Consider the following 14,567-nt stretch of genomic DNA (forward strand, 5'->3'; position numbering starts at 1 on the left):
GCCTAGATATTTGGCAGGTGACCATTTTCCTGATGTGAAGTGGTCACCTGCTGAATTTCTGCATGGCATCCAAGCTACTGGGTTTGTTAAGAACAAAAATGGGGGGGGGCAGCACTCAACCACCCAAACCCATTTTGACTTGCCGTTCCACTAACAAGGTGTGTAATTTTCTCTCCCCTGTTCCTTCCCTTTCACTGAACCACATCTCCACTTCACGATGCCACCCCCTCCCCAGCCTTCTCTCAAGGGTACCATGCTGGTTTTAGTTCCCCTTTCCTGCCCCTGCTAACAGGGAACAGAAGTTTTTATTTTATTTTCAAAAAGGAAACTTTGCAGGTAAGGTAGGGTGGGGTGGAAGCTTACATGACAGGCTCTTCCTCTCCTGGGGATCATTCTAAAACAGACTGTGGTTACCGGGAAGGAAGTGGGAGGTGGGGTTTGAAGTCCCATGTAGCATGGAATAGGTAAATGTAAAGGTACCCCTGACCATTAGGTCCAGTAGCGGACAACTCTGGGGTTGTGGCGCTCATCTCTCTCTACAGGCCGAGGGAGCTGGCATACAGCTTCCGGGTCATGTGGCCAGCATGACTAAGCCGCTTCTGGTAAACCACAGCAGCGCACAGAAATGCCGTTTACCTTCCCGCCGGAGCGGTACCTATTTATCTACTTGCACTTGACATGCTTTCGAACTGCTAGGTGGGCAGGAGCTCAAACAACGGGAGCTCACCCCATTGCGGGGATTCGAACTGCTGACCTTCTGATCAGCAAGCCCTAGGCTCTGTGGTTTAGACCACAGAGGGCAATAGGACAGGGCAAAAATGGTGTCTTCTTAAAATTAGGACCTCTGGGTCTAGCAGAGTCTGACAAAAATGGGCAGGAGGTTTGTAGGACAGATGAGTATACAAAAAGCTGGTAGCCCACAAAAAGGAGTTAGGAACATACACATACCCTCCAACATTTCCCTGATGAAAATAGGGATGTCCTAAGGAAAAGCGGGGCATTCCAGGATCAAGTCGGAAAATGGGACGGCTTCTGTAAATCCAGGACTACCCCTGGAAAAGAGGAACAGTTGGAGGGTCTGTATACATTGAAAGCACTATTGTACCACAGGCATGGCTCCTCACAATGAATTCCGGGAGCTGGAGTTTGTTAAGGGTGCTGAGAGTCCTCTCACAGAGCTACAGTTCTGAGAATTGTAGATCTGGGAGGGGAATAGCACCCTTATCTCATGACAGCTCCCAGAATTCTTTGGGAGAAGCCATGACTGTTTAAAGTGGCATCACAGTGCTGTCAATGTCTGGTGTGAATGGGGATCAGGTCAGATCATTGGTCTATATAACCATCACTGAAAAGATCCTGTCACAATTTGATTGTGAACTAACAGTGTGTTCAGGTAAATGCAGCCATAGGACCAGAACTAAGAGACACACATCTTTCCAGCATATGTGGGGGGCTTGTAAAAAAGAGTCCCAGTTTTGGACTGATCTTTTCAGAAATTACTAAAATGACTGGACAGCAGTCATTAGTCCTGTTAAACATGTTTCAGAATAATGGGGGTTGTCACTTAAAACCTCGAATTGGCTATCTTCTTGCAGCTGCCCAGCCACCTCATGAGAAGAGAAGACTCCCTGGAAAAGACCCTGATGTTGGGAAAGATGGAGGGCACAAGGAGAAGGGGACAACAGAAGACGAGATGGTTGGACAGTGTTCTTGAAGCTACCAACATGAGTCTGACCAAACTGTGGGAGGCAGTGGAAGACAGGAGTGCCTGGCGTGTCTGGTCCATGGGGTCACGAAGAGTCGGACACGACTAAACGACCAAACAACACCAGCAATGGCAGGACAAAGAAAGATGCCCACATTCCTTGCGTGCACACACTCCTGCCTCAGCAACATCGATGGTGGCTTAGTCATGTCCACAGAACTGAAGATGACAGTATCCCCAAGGATGTGCTCTGTGGGGAGCTGGCTTCAGGCAGAACTCTGTGTTACAAAGTTGTCTGCAAATGTGACATGAAGGATGGCAACATTAACTGCGGCACTTGGAGACAAGACAGTTCATGCACCCATAGCAGTGACCAGGGGAGAAATGACCTCTGGGAGGAGAGCAGAGAGGAGAAACGCTATGGTGCGTCTGTAGCAGCAAAACCAGATGCCTTCCTCTGCCCCAGCTGCAACAAAACATGTCTCTCCCATATTTGCATTTGCAGTCCCATCCATAGCTGCCAAGTTTTCCCTTTTCTCGCGAGGAAGCCTATTCAGCATAAGGGAAAATCCCTTTAAAAAAGGGATAACTTGGCAGCTATGGTCCCATAAAGCACTGTAAGTTTCCAATGGTTAGACTTTGCCCCCGATGGCACACTCTTCCATTGTCTCTTGAGACAGACGGATGGTAACAAGGTCTCTCCAGTGTGGGAAGAACTGCATTGCAAAATAACCGTGTTTCAGTTGGTGTGTTACTGTATTGTGGAAAGTGTGAATTAGGCAGGTTCCTCTTTAAATGTGCCCCACCCTCCACCCCTTAGCTGCAAGACACCTATGGCTGCCAGACTTTTTTATTTTTATTTTTTTAACTACAACTCTCTCCCATATGCTTTAGCAATAGCCTGGCTTGCAGAAATACAGCAGGCAGAGCTTTTCCCGTTCTTTTAACTCTATGCTAAGAAAAGCTTCAGCTGTTACATTTCTGCTTGCCAGGCTGCTTCTAATGGCATAGGAGCAGGGCCAGAAAAAAGCTGGCCATTTTAATGTTGCACAAGCACGGAATCTGCCTCTGTTCCACCGAGTTGCTGACCACGACTAGTGTCCACAGGTATATTCCATGAGCATTAAAAAATGTCCCTTTTCTGAATCAAAGTTTCCCTCAAACTGTACTGTCATGAGTTGGAGCCATAGCTGCCAAGTTTTCCCTTTTCTCGTGAGGAAGCCTATTCAGCATAAGGGAAAATCCCTTTAAAAAAGGGATAACTTGGCAGCTATGGTTGGAGCGTTCTTGATTTTAAAAACATGTCTTTGGTTGTTTTCAGGATGGCTATGCCCTGCCTCCATGGTCAGAGGCAATAAAGCTTCTGAATATCAGGTGCCGGAAACCAAACACACGGGTGTGTGGGTGTGCGTGTGCGTGTGTGCGCGCACACATGTGTGCTTGTGGGTTTCCTGCATGTATTTGGTTTTCTCTGTGAGAACAGGATGAGAGAGAGAGAGAGAGAGAGAGAGAGAGAGAGAGAGAGAGAGAGAGAGAGAGACAGGATGCTAGACTGGTCTCCCAGGCATACTGCTCATTGAGCCTTCACACTAATTTGGGCAAAGTTTGCATGCAGATTATATAACAGGTGTCGGGAACCCTTTGCCCTCCAGACATTGCTGAACTACAACTCACATCAGCACCAGCAAGCATGACCAATGGCCAGTTCCGCAACGTCTGGCGGGCAAAGGGTTCCCAACACCTGCTATACAACAGTGCTTATTGAGCATCCATTCTGATTTGTTTGCAGGGAGGTTACATGATGACTTTTCATCAGGCAACAGTTATCCTGCACTTTCTAGCATGTTTTCTCCCTCACTTCCCTTATTGTGTAAAGCCCAATATTTTGAGTAAGTGGGTTTATTGTACTTGAGTAGCAAAGCAACTATAACCATGTAGCCTAAATTTGCTGGTATGTGATTGAATGCCCCCTGAAAAGAGTGTCATTCTGGAAATGCTCTTGGTCTTTTGCAAGTAATTATTGGAAGGTGGGACTTTGATCATGAGCCTTACCCTTAAGCAACAACAGATCGCTCAGAATCATTTAATGCGGGTGAGCTGTTACGCTTTCACTGTTAAGAGCTCCTGAGTTATGCACTCTTGGTTTGCGAATGTAAAGCATGGTGGCGGAGTATGGAGGCTGCATTAAATAACCAAAGTTATGTTACACAACACTCCAGCCAGGCCTCTTCATCACTCATTTTCCAGCAGCAATACTTGAGGGCTGAGGTGCCTCTCCTAACTGCCCTGTCTTGCTGACTTACGGGATTGGCAAAAGAAGGGGGAAGTTGCAGATTTGACTCATGGAATCACCTGGAATGGGCCCATATGTAGGAGGCGGATGTGGTAAAAGCATGTGAACTTGCTTGGGAATAGCAATTAGCTTTCTGTTGTGTCTGACTGGTGCATATGGACAGGGGGGCAGAGAGGTTCATCTGCAGGGACATATATATTATGACATTTATCTACTCCCTTTCCTCCTAGGAATAATAATAATAATAATAATAATAATAATAATAATAATAATAATAGCATGATGATTTCCTCCACATGTTTGCAAACAACTGTACAGCATTTCAAACCTTTCAATACCACATTGATTTTAACCACTGAATTCAAAACTGCACTGATTTTGGGGTTTCTTAGAATTCCTGAACAAGGCTGCAAGGAAGAACATAAGAAGAAAGCCCTGTTGGATCAGGTTAAAGGACCATCTAGTCTGGCAACCTGTTCTCATAGTGGCCAACCGGATACCTATGGGAAGCCAGCAAGAGATCATGTGGACGACAGCACTTTCCCATGCACTTGTACTGCTTACATCACTGGAGAGACCACCTAGCCATCATGGCTGGCTGCAAAGCACAGAGATACTGGGGTTATGATGTAGCAGAATGGACTGTAGCACTCTAGGCTGCTGCTGCTGCCAGATCACATTTTTAATGCTCGCCTGTGTGGGAAATTCCCTCCAAGTAGAAACTATCATAATAGGGATGGTCTGGGAGAGAACATTATTTGCTTAGCCCCTCCCCCAAAAAACTTGCAGGTATCTTTTTTAAACATAGGGAAGCACTGAGAATGTGAGCCACTCTCAGCCGTCTGAACTAATCCATTCTACCACTTCATTCTGCTGTGTGTGTAGAGCAAGCCTGATGCCCATCATTTTACAGGCAGGGAACTACAGTATTACAGAATGTCTTGACCAAGGCCACATGGATTTTGAGCCAGTGGCTGAGACTGAAACTGCATCCAAATACATCTTTCTGTTTGCTGGACTACTCTAGCTGAAATGCCTACATTTTTAAATGTTGTACACCACCCTGGGATCGTTGGATAAAGGGCGGTATATAAATTGAAGAGGAAGAGGAAGAGGAAGAGGAAGAGGAAGAAGAAGAAGAAGAAGAAGAAGAAGAAGAAGAAGAAGAAGAAGAAGAAGAAGAAGAAGAAGAATGTTGCATACAGCCACATTACAAGTGACCAAAGAGATAGGATTCGGAAAAGAGAAAAAACAAGTGACCATTTGGCATGTACTAAATCAAGCATGGGGCCACTTTGTCTTTTTAGACCTTGCATCTGACTAGTTTAATTATCTTTAAAATTTAAATTTAAATGTGCCAGTCCTATGGGCAATGAAGCGGTTAACACTTTAGCGAGGATGATAGGATGCTCCTAAAAGGATGCTCAGGCATCATTCAGGAATTAATCTCTTAAAATTACTTTATTTTCCTGATGCTAATGTGTGGAATGCTATTATGTGTAATTACTGTGCCCATAATCTCTCTTTGTCACCTTCTCCCTTCCTCTTGCATGCTCTTCCCACCAGTCCATTTCTTAGACACCAGGATAACTTTGGCTTGGGGAGTCACTGAGTGGTTGAGAAAGAGCCTTGGGTTCCTGCTTTCAGGCTGAACCAAGGAAGAACAGCAGTGGCTAGTTTGGAGGGACTTGTGTGGTGTGTGACTTAAGGTTCTCAGAAAATGATTTCCTTGCTGGGTTAGTTGGGGAATAACACGGGTGGTGCTGTGGGTTAAACCACTGAGCCTAGGGCTTGCCGATCCGAAGGTCGGCGGTTCGAATCCCCGCGACGGGGTGAGCTCCTGTTGCTCGGACCCAGCTCCTGCCAACCTAGCAGTTTGAAAGCACGTCAGTCAAAGTGCAAGTAGATAAATAGGTACCGCTCCGGCGGGAAGGTAAACGGCATTTCTGTGCGCTGCTCTGGTTCGCCAGAAGCAGCTTAGTCATGCTGGCCACATGACCCGGAAGCTGTACGCCGGCTCCCTCAGCCAATAAAGCGAGATGAGTGCCGCAACCCCAGAGTTGTCCGCGACTGGACCTAATGGTCAGGGGTCCCTTTACCTGCCAAGCCCCACAACATCCTGCCTCTGTTTGCTGCAGTCTGTGGGCTCAGAGCCAATTAGAGGGGGGTGAGACAAGAGCAAGAGCATCCCCCCTGTTTGTGAGCTTCAGCTACTGGTATTCAGACTCATGCTGCCTTCAATTCTGGATGTAGTATACAGATCTTCCAGGCCTTTGTATTCTTGAGATTTGGCTGCCTCTTAACTCAGGGATAGGGAAACCTGTGGCCTTCCAGATATTGTGGGGTAACCACTCCCTCCTTCCCTGGCTGTTGGCCATGCTTGTCTGGGATTGATGGGACTTGGGTCCAAAAGTATCTGATGTCCACAGGCATACCCTCCAACACTTTGAAGCCAAAATCCAGGATGCCAGATTCAAATTTTATCGCAATAGTTTGGGTTGCTGTGATCTCATGCAATTTCACTTTTGTGGGGGGGGGGATTGAGCGAGGTCATGCAAGCAAAACGGCCCCCATTCTCTCATGATGAAAACAACAACCAGGATGTCCTTTTCTTCCAGGACACTTGGGGGGTACACACACAGGTCCTTCATCACTGCCTCAATTAATATGAATTAGGGTGTAATCCTAAAGATATATACCTGGATATAAGTTCCATTGAACTTAATGATGTTTGCTTCTGAGTACATACATGGAAGACTGTACTGTAAATCCAAATAAAACACAGCTCATTAGATTGTTTCCTTTAGGGCAAGTCTGTAATTGACCTTTTAAAATTGACTTAGGAGTTCAAACATCAGACACACCCACTTGATGCATCCTTCAATGGAAACATAAATTATGCTAATAAAATTCCAAACAGTTCTTATAATCTTAGAATCATCCATTGTCTTTAAGCAAATTACCTTTCATGAGGCTTGTCACTGCATCAAAATTGCTTGCAGATTTGGCCCAGTCGATTTGAATACTGTTATGTGCTCTCCTCACTTTCCTGAGATGTGAGACCTTTTGAGAAAACACTACTTGGGTTTGGCTTCATATGGAGGAGAGACAAGTGGAGAGGGATGCTGTTTTTGTAATATTTGATTCATTTAGAAATATACAGTAGCGACTACTACAATGAATGAGAGAGCCTCGTCTGGCTGGAGAAGTAGGGGAGAGCTTAAGAAGGTTTTGAATAGGGTCAGGGCTGGCTCTAGGTAGAGTCCCGGTGGTGTGGGGCGGCGGGCCGGTAGGCGGGGCGCTGTGCGTCGAAGCCGCGTGGAAACCATGCTGCGCCCTGCGAGGGCAGGGGCGCCGGAGTGATCTCCGCCCCTCAGCGCCAGGGCGCCCGACCTGCCTGAATAGGCTGAATAGGCTGAATAGACTGCCCTGAATAGGGTGGCCAGGTGCGAAAGAAAAGAGGGCATGTTCACTAGTCACACAGAAGAGAGAGTTCCAGCAGGTATATAGTGCATGACGAGCTGCACTGGATGAAATTATCTCTTCTATGTGACAATTAAAGGTGCAGGAGCCCCATCCATATCACTATTAAAGGTGCAGGAGCACAGTTCGTTTTTTGGCATCTGTCCACTCTAGCTTTGACTGTTTGACCAGCAAAGGAGAATGCTTTACAAGTGACTGGGAGAACTGATCCTAATGGATACTAGCATGGCTTGCTTATTTGCAAATTAACAATCCAGTACAACCGCATTTAGCTTGTGCCTTTTTAAATTACCTAGTTGAAGGCTTGTCGGTTGAAATCAAACAATTTAAATGCTGGAAAGTGGAGAGCTTAAAAGGTCTTTTGGCGCAGGGTTTTCCCAGTGCGGAAAGAGCTTTTAAGCTCTCTGCCTTGCTTACCAGACTCTGGGATGCTCTTGCAGGAACTTGCATGACTCTGAACCTGAAAAGCAAAGCAGAAACCTTAAAAAACTCTCTTCCTTGTTTGTGGGGTGGGGGTGGGGGTGCAAGGCCCTCTTAGCACACCGACTCTGGAAAAATAAGGCTGTTTGCTTGGGGGGGGGGGCTGTCGTTACATCAATCAGGCCATTGTTCTGTCTAGCATAGTATTGTGTGCTCTGATTGGCATGACTGTCCCAGGTAGACTTTCCAACCCTTGTTACAGAGATCTGTCAGGTGGAGTTGTCAGGAATTGAAACTTCTGAGTACAAAACATAGGTTTTACGACAGTGGTGGGGAACATCTAGCCCCCGAGGCAAATTAAGTCCAGCAAGTGTCCCAATTAGGCTCACAAGGCAGTTTTCCCCAAACCATGCCAGCCTGCCCACATACCTGCCATTACCAGGTATGTGTGGCACCAGGTGTGGGGCAGGTGAAGACACAACTGCAAAGGAACTAGCTCTGCTGGAATCATCTGGTTCTGAAGCGTGGGCAAGAGAAGTGTAAAGGGAAACACTTCCTTTGCTCTTGAAATCTGAAAACAAACCATGAGGTTTGCAGCACCTGCCGCCTATCAGCTGCACATGTTGATTTCAAACTCCAAGGGCAAAGGAAGGGTTTTTGAAGCTGGTCTGCAAAGGAAAACACTTCACCCAATATCAGGGCAACATCCAGTGATTGACAGGTAGGGAGTCCCACCTCCTGCCAAATTGACCCACAGCTGTTGGGCGATATGCCGCTGGATTGCTTTACGAATGAGCTGTGTGCTCCACTCAGGAGATTAGAGCATGTTACAAGTGCAGTGACTGAGGTGTGCCCAGTCAGAGATGAGGCTGTGTGTGGAGTGTATTATATGCAGGTGATTCAGTCTGTTTCACCTGCATATATTATATAATCAGGGCCACCTGCTGTTCACAGGACTTCACAATAAGGAAGTGCATACCCTCAAAGATTTCTCCGATGAAAATAGGAATGTCCTATGGAAAAGCAAGACATGCCGGCATCAAACCAGAAACCGAGACAAGCTTCTCTAAATCAGGGACACCCCTGGAAAATAGGGACACTTGGAGGGTCAGGAAGTGCTGATGCTCACTTTGTGTTTGCTTGATGTAATTTATAGGAAAGCTTCCCTGATCAAAAGAATTCAAACACCCAGAAATATTTTCCCCTACTAGACTAAACATTACATAGATGTATTCATCAAACTCTAGTCTTGTCTGCTTTTTTTTATTTTAAAAAAATGAATGACAACCTTGGCGTTTGCATCATAGGTTGGAGGGACTGTTTAGCAATTTTCCTTTCTGGCATTTTTTCACTCAGAACCCCCTGCCTCACATTTTAAAGATACAGAATCACCTTATCTCATCATCACCACCTCCACCACCACTCCCCAGCCACTGAGAGAAAAGTAGTGTAGGAAGGAATAATTGTGCATGAACAAATAGTGGAAATGGTTAAGCAGCCCCTCACCTTTTATTTTCACTGCTCCTGAATGCAGCCTCCGAGGTTGCTATTCATAAAATGAATTTTCAGGGCAGATTCCTGTGCCTCCAAGTGTAATGGCTAGTTGATTTACTCAGGGAGCTTCCAGACTGTCACTATTTTTTGGTGGTATTCAATCACATCCTGGTGAACTCAGGCTACACAATTAAAGCTGATAATTGGTGCTGTTCCAAAAGATTGGACTTTTTCTGATAAGAAAAGTGATTGGAAAATGGCACTGGAAAGTGTGAGACAATGCTTGTTGAGACAATCTGTCCACAAAGAGTAAACAGGAGTGTGTACACAGGGCACCAGAGAGGACTGGACACTGTAGTGTGCCCTTGAGTGGCACAATCTCATGCTTTGTGCTTGACTTGTTGTGGCACACTTGCCACAGAATTTGGCCACCTCTGAGCATCGGGCTTGTTCAACGGCAGATTTCCTGGTGGATTCTCATGTGACCTGCTCTGGCCTGTGAAATTAAAAATGGTTTTTTGTTGTGTGTTTAATTGTCTTGCAGTACATCCCTGACTTGGCTGGTGCTCAGTGCGCAGGCTAAATCACTGCTTGACCCTCTCATGACCCTGCCAGTTCAAATCCCACTGTGAGCTACAGTTCTGATAGTTGACGAAAATGGCAGATGAGGGACTAGTGTAGCTGACGATTCATGAATGGAATAAAATACTTAAAGAAAACTCATTTAATTAGAAATATTTGTCGACTTCTTAATCGCAAAACTCTCTGACAAGCGTACATGATGGAATTGTTCACAGAACATGGCTAAAATCCACGACTGTTAAAAGAAACAAACCCAAATAAACACAAACTATTAATCAATAAAACACAGATAAAAATGAGTAGAACTTCTAATAAATCAAAACAAATATAGATAACTGAATTTTATGTATGGGTAGGCTTGCTGAAAAAAACAAAACGGTTTTCTGCAGTCGTCTAAAGTAACAGAGTGAAGGCACCTGTCTTAGGCAAGGAGTTCCAAAAGGCTAACAAATGCAACAAACTCTGATGCAGAATGATGAAATGCATACCTTGATTAATCTAATGAAAACACGTGACAAAGGGAAAGGGGAAGTGTTGCCAGGGAGAAAAGGCATTGCAAGGATTGCAGACAATGCTAGTCATGGAAATGTTTTGTCGGTTCTCGGCTCCGAGTAGGAGTGTGACAAATATCTTATTAATGCTAATCATGCATAGTCCTGACAATGCTTTGTTTATTTAACAAAAATGATATCCTGCCTTTCAGAGAGAGAGAGAAATCCTCTTAAGACAACAAACAAATATATATAAACTAAGGATGCCTCCAGACTATTACTACTTTGCAGGAGGGAATCAAGCACATATTGGAAATTTAGATTTGCAAAATTAAAAAGGATTGAAGTGCTCTGTCAATTTAGTGCAATGGAAGAACTTTATGTTATTAAATTTGTATACAGTGGTACCTTGGTTTACAAACTTAATCCGTTCCGGAAGTCTGTTCTTAAACCAAAGCATTCTTAAACCAAGGTGTTGTTTCCCATAGCAGCGGGGGACTCAATTTACAAATGGAACACACTCAACAGGAAGCGAAACATGTTCTTATTACAGTAAGGTAAAGTTCACAAACAAAAACACCTACTTCCGGGTTTGCAGTCTTCTTAATCCAAGTTGTTCATAAACTAAGCTGTTCTTAAACCAAGGTACCACTGTACTGCCCTTCACCTGAAGATCACAGGGCGGTTCACAATGTAAAAATACAAAATAAGAACACAAAACGCATAATAGAACAAAAACAAACCAATAACCCCCCCCATCCCACAAACACATTTCAAAAAACCATAGAATGACCATCCAAGTAGGACCAGAACCGCCGCAAAGCTTACCCCCAACTCAGAGAGTACCATGGTCAATGGTATCAAAAGCTGCTGAGCATAGCTGCCAAGTTATCCCTTTTTAAAAGGGATTTTCCCTTATGCTGAATAGGCTTCCTCGCGAGAAAAGGGAAAACTTGGCAGCTATGCTGCTGAGAGGTTGAGGAAAATTAACAGCGGCACATTTCCCCTGTCTCTCCCCCAACAGAGCTCATCATACAGACTGACCAAAGCAGTTTCTGTGCTGAAACCTGGCGCAAACCCCGATTGAAATGGATCTAGAAAATCTGTTTCCTCCAAGAGTACCTAGACTTGGTCCATGACTGCCTGCTCAAGAACCTTGCCCAGGAAGGGGAGATTGGCTGGTAGTTACTTAGTTTCCAAATCCAGGGAGAATTTCTTGAGGAGTGGTTTATCCACTGCCTCCTTCAAGCGGGCAGGGACCACCCCCTCTTGCAAGGTAGCATTGATCACCTCCCTGGCCCAGCTAGCTGTCCCCTCCCTGCTAGTTTGTATCAGCCAAGAGGGGCAAGGGTTCAGAATGCAAGTTGTTGCCCTGACCAATCGAAGCACCTTGTCCACATCCTTGAACTTTACTAGCTAAAACTCGCCCAACACAACAGGAATGGAGACCCCTTGAGATTCATCTACCGTTAATAGCAGAGTCAAGATCCTGGTCACAAGCTTCATTCAGCTGGTCCACAGCATACCTGTAAAAAAAATGCAATTAATAATCATGCACCATCTAATACAGTAGTTGCTACAACAGACCGAGAAGTTATTTAGTGATATGCTAAGATGCTTAGCTACTTTCAAGTGGTTTATAAGGGGGGGGGGAGTTTGGGAATCACTGTGTTTAAAAAAGATAAAGGAATCACCACATCAGAGCAAAATAGATAGACAGCAACAGTTTTATATTTTTTAAAAAGTCACAACACTACTGTGCATGCTTCTTTCATGTGGCGAAGGCTTAACTGGTTGCCTGCCTCACTAGACTGGAATATGTACATTGTTAATTAATATGGGTGGTATGAGTTGAAAACCGCTTCAGCCTACCACAACTGCTTTGTATTTCTCCCCAAGAGATGTTGGCCCAGGAAAAGTGATTGCTTTAACCCACATGGTGACGCTCTGCATATCATTGTGATGATGCTATCACAGGCCCGCCAGTTTAGAATAAAAACAAACCTATCTGCTTGGAATTCAGAGGAAGTCAAAGGGGTGGAGAACGAGAGGAACTGCATCCCTATGATGTAAACAACAAACAGCCTTACGGTATTGCAAAGACTAACTTGGATGGATTGTGCCATAGTGAGGAGATCCTCTCACCGTTTCATCCTACTTGTGCTGTAAGATGTGCAGAGAAAGCTCTCTTTTGCATTCCACTGTGTGTGGGGTAGTCTCATTATGTGATGAAGCAAGAAAGAGCCTTCTCTGTAGTGGTGTCTTGCTTGCAGGTGGCCTTCCCTATAGAAGTGTGCCTTGAACAGACACTTTCCATCATTTTGGTGCCAAGTTTTATTTATTTATTCATTTATTCATTTATTTATTTATTTATTGCATGTACACCCCACCTTTTTTTCTCTAAGGAACTCAAGGTGGCAAACATTGGTTCTCCCCCCTCCTCGTTTAATCCCCAGAGCAACCCTGTGAGGTAGGTTCGGCTGAGAGGCAGTGACTGGCCCAAAGGTCACCCAGTGAGCTTCAGGACCAAGGGGGGGATTCAAACCCTGGTCTCCAATCACTATTCCACACTGGCTCTTATAAGTAAGAGATTTACAGTGGTACCTTGGGTTACAAACGCTTTGCGTTACAAACGCTTCAGGTTACAGACTCCGCTAACCCGGTAGTACCTCGGGTTAAGAACTTTGCTTCAGGATGAGAACAGAAATCATGCGGCGGCGGCAGCGGGAGGCCCCATTAGCTAAGGCGGTACCTCAGGTTAAGAACAGTTTCAGGTTAAGAACGGACCCCCGGAACGAATTAAGTTCTTAACCAAAGGTACCACTGTACAATACTTATTCGCAAAGGCATTTTTATTGTATTATGTCTGTGTGTGTGTGTTTAAACTGGCTTTTAATGGTTTGTATTTTTGTTCTATGTGACTGCGTTCTGTATTTTGCCCCCCACCCTGGCATCCGCTGAGCTAAAGGACAAGCTATAAATATTCCTCATAAGTAAATAATTCATTAAATAAAACTGTTAGTCATTGAGGTGCCACAAGGATCCTTTATGTTTTTTTGTTGAAGAAGAAGAAGAAGAAGAGTTTGGATTTGATATCCCGCTTTATCACTACCCAAAGGAGTCTCAAAGCAGCTAACATTCTCCTTTCCCTTCCTCCCCCACAACAAACACTCTGTGAGGTGAGTGGGGCTGAGAGTGTGTGACTAGCACAAGGTCACCCAGCAGCTGCATGTGGAGGAGCGGAGACACGAACCTGGTTCCCCAGATTACGAGTCTACCGCTCTTAACCACTACACCACACTGGCTCTCTTGGAACAGACTAATTGAGTTGCCTCTCTGGAATTCATCCCAAAAGTAGTTTGTGACAGAGATTTAGTTACTCATCTATGAACATAAGCCACTTATACTTCTAGCAATCAGCCCAAGTCATTGTGAGCGCTTCCAATGCTTGAACCAGTACTTTTTCCTAGGCAACCAGAATATGATAAATATTTATGACAAGCACTTGTTTTAGAGCCATGACTGTTGTGGTATTAGTGGTATTAGTGCTTTACATTTATAGTGTGGATGTGATCAAAGCCAGCTTCTGGGTACAGGCAGCAGATAGTTTGGATGAGGAAAGATCTTGGACTGCCCAGATAAACAGCAGAAAAGGAGGAGCCTGGTCCGTAATGAGTATTTCCTGTGCACAGAGTAAGACCTGCTCAGTCACCCACTGCCAAATGATTATTGCCAGGTAGGCTGTCATTAACTATAGCATAGTCAGGCTGCGTACACACTAACCCGTTTGGAGCACAAAAATATAGTTCATCTCAATCTGGAACTGTTCATGCTCATCTTCAACATGCTGCTTTCAATCAAAATTGATTCTAGATCCTGCCATGCACAAGGGTGGGGTGTGATTAGTTGAAACACATTATAAACCCCTCCCCTTATGATAGGATTATCCACTCCTCTTCCTCCCTGCACATGGCCCAGGTGAATGATGGAGGAAGTGGTGACTGCAATCTTGGTTGTTAGTCCACCCACAACGGAATTAGGTAGGTGTGGCTACACTCCCCCCCGCCTCAATTGCTGGAACCATCTACAAATGGACACA

Source organism: Zootoca vivipara, chromosome 6 (genome assembly GCF_963506605.1).
Source record: "Zootoca vivipara chromosome 6, rZooViv1.1, whole genome shotgun sequence".
NCBI lineage: Eukaryota > Metazoa > Chordata > Lepidosauria > Squamata > Lacertidae > Zootoca > Zootoca vivipara.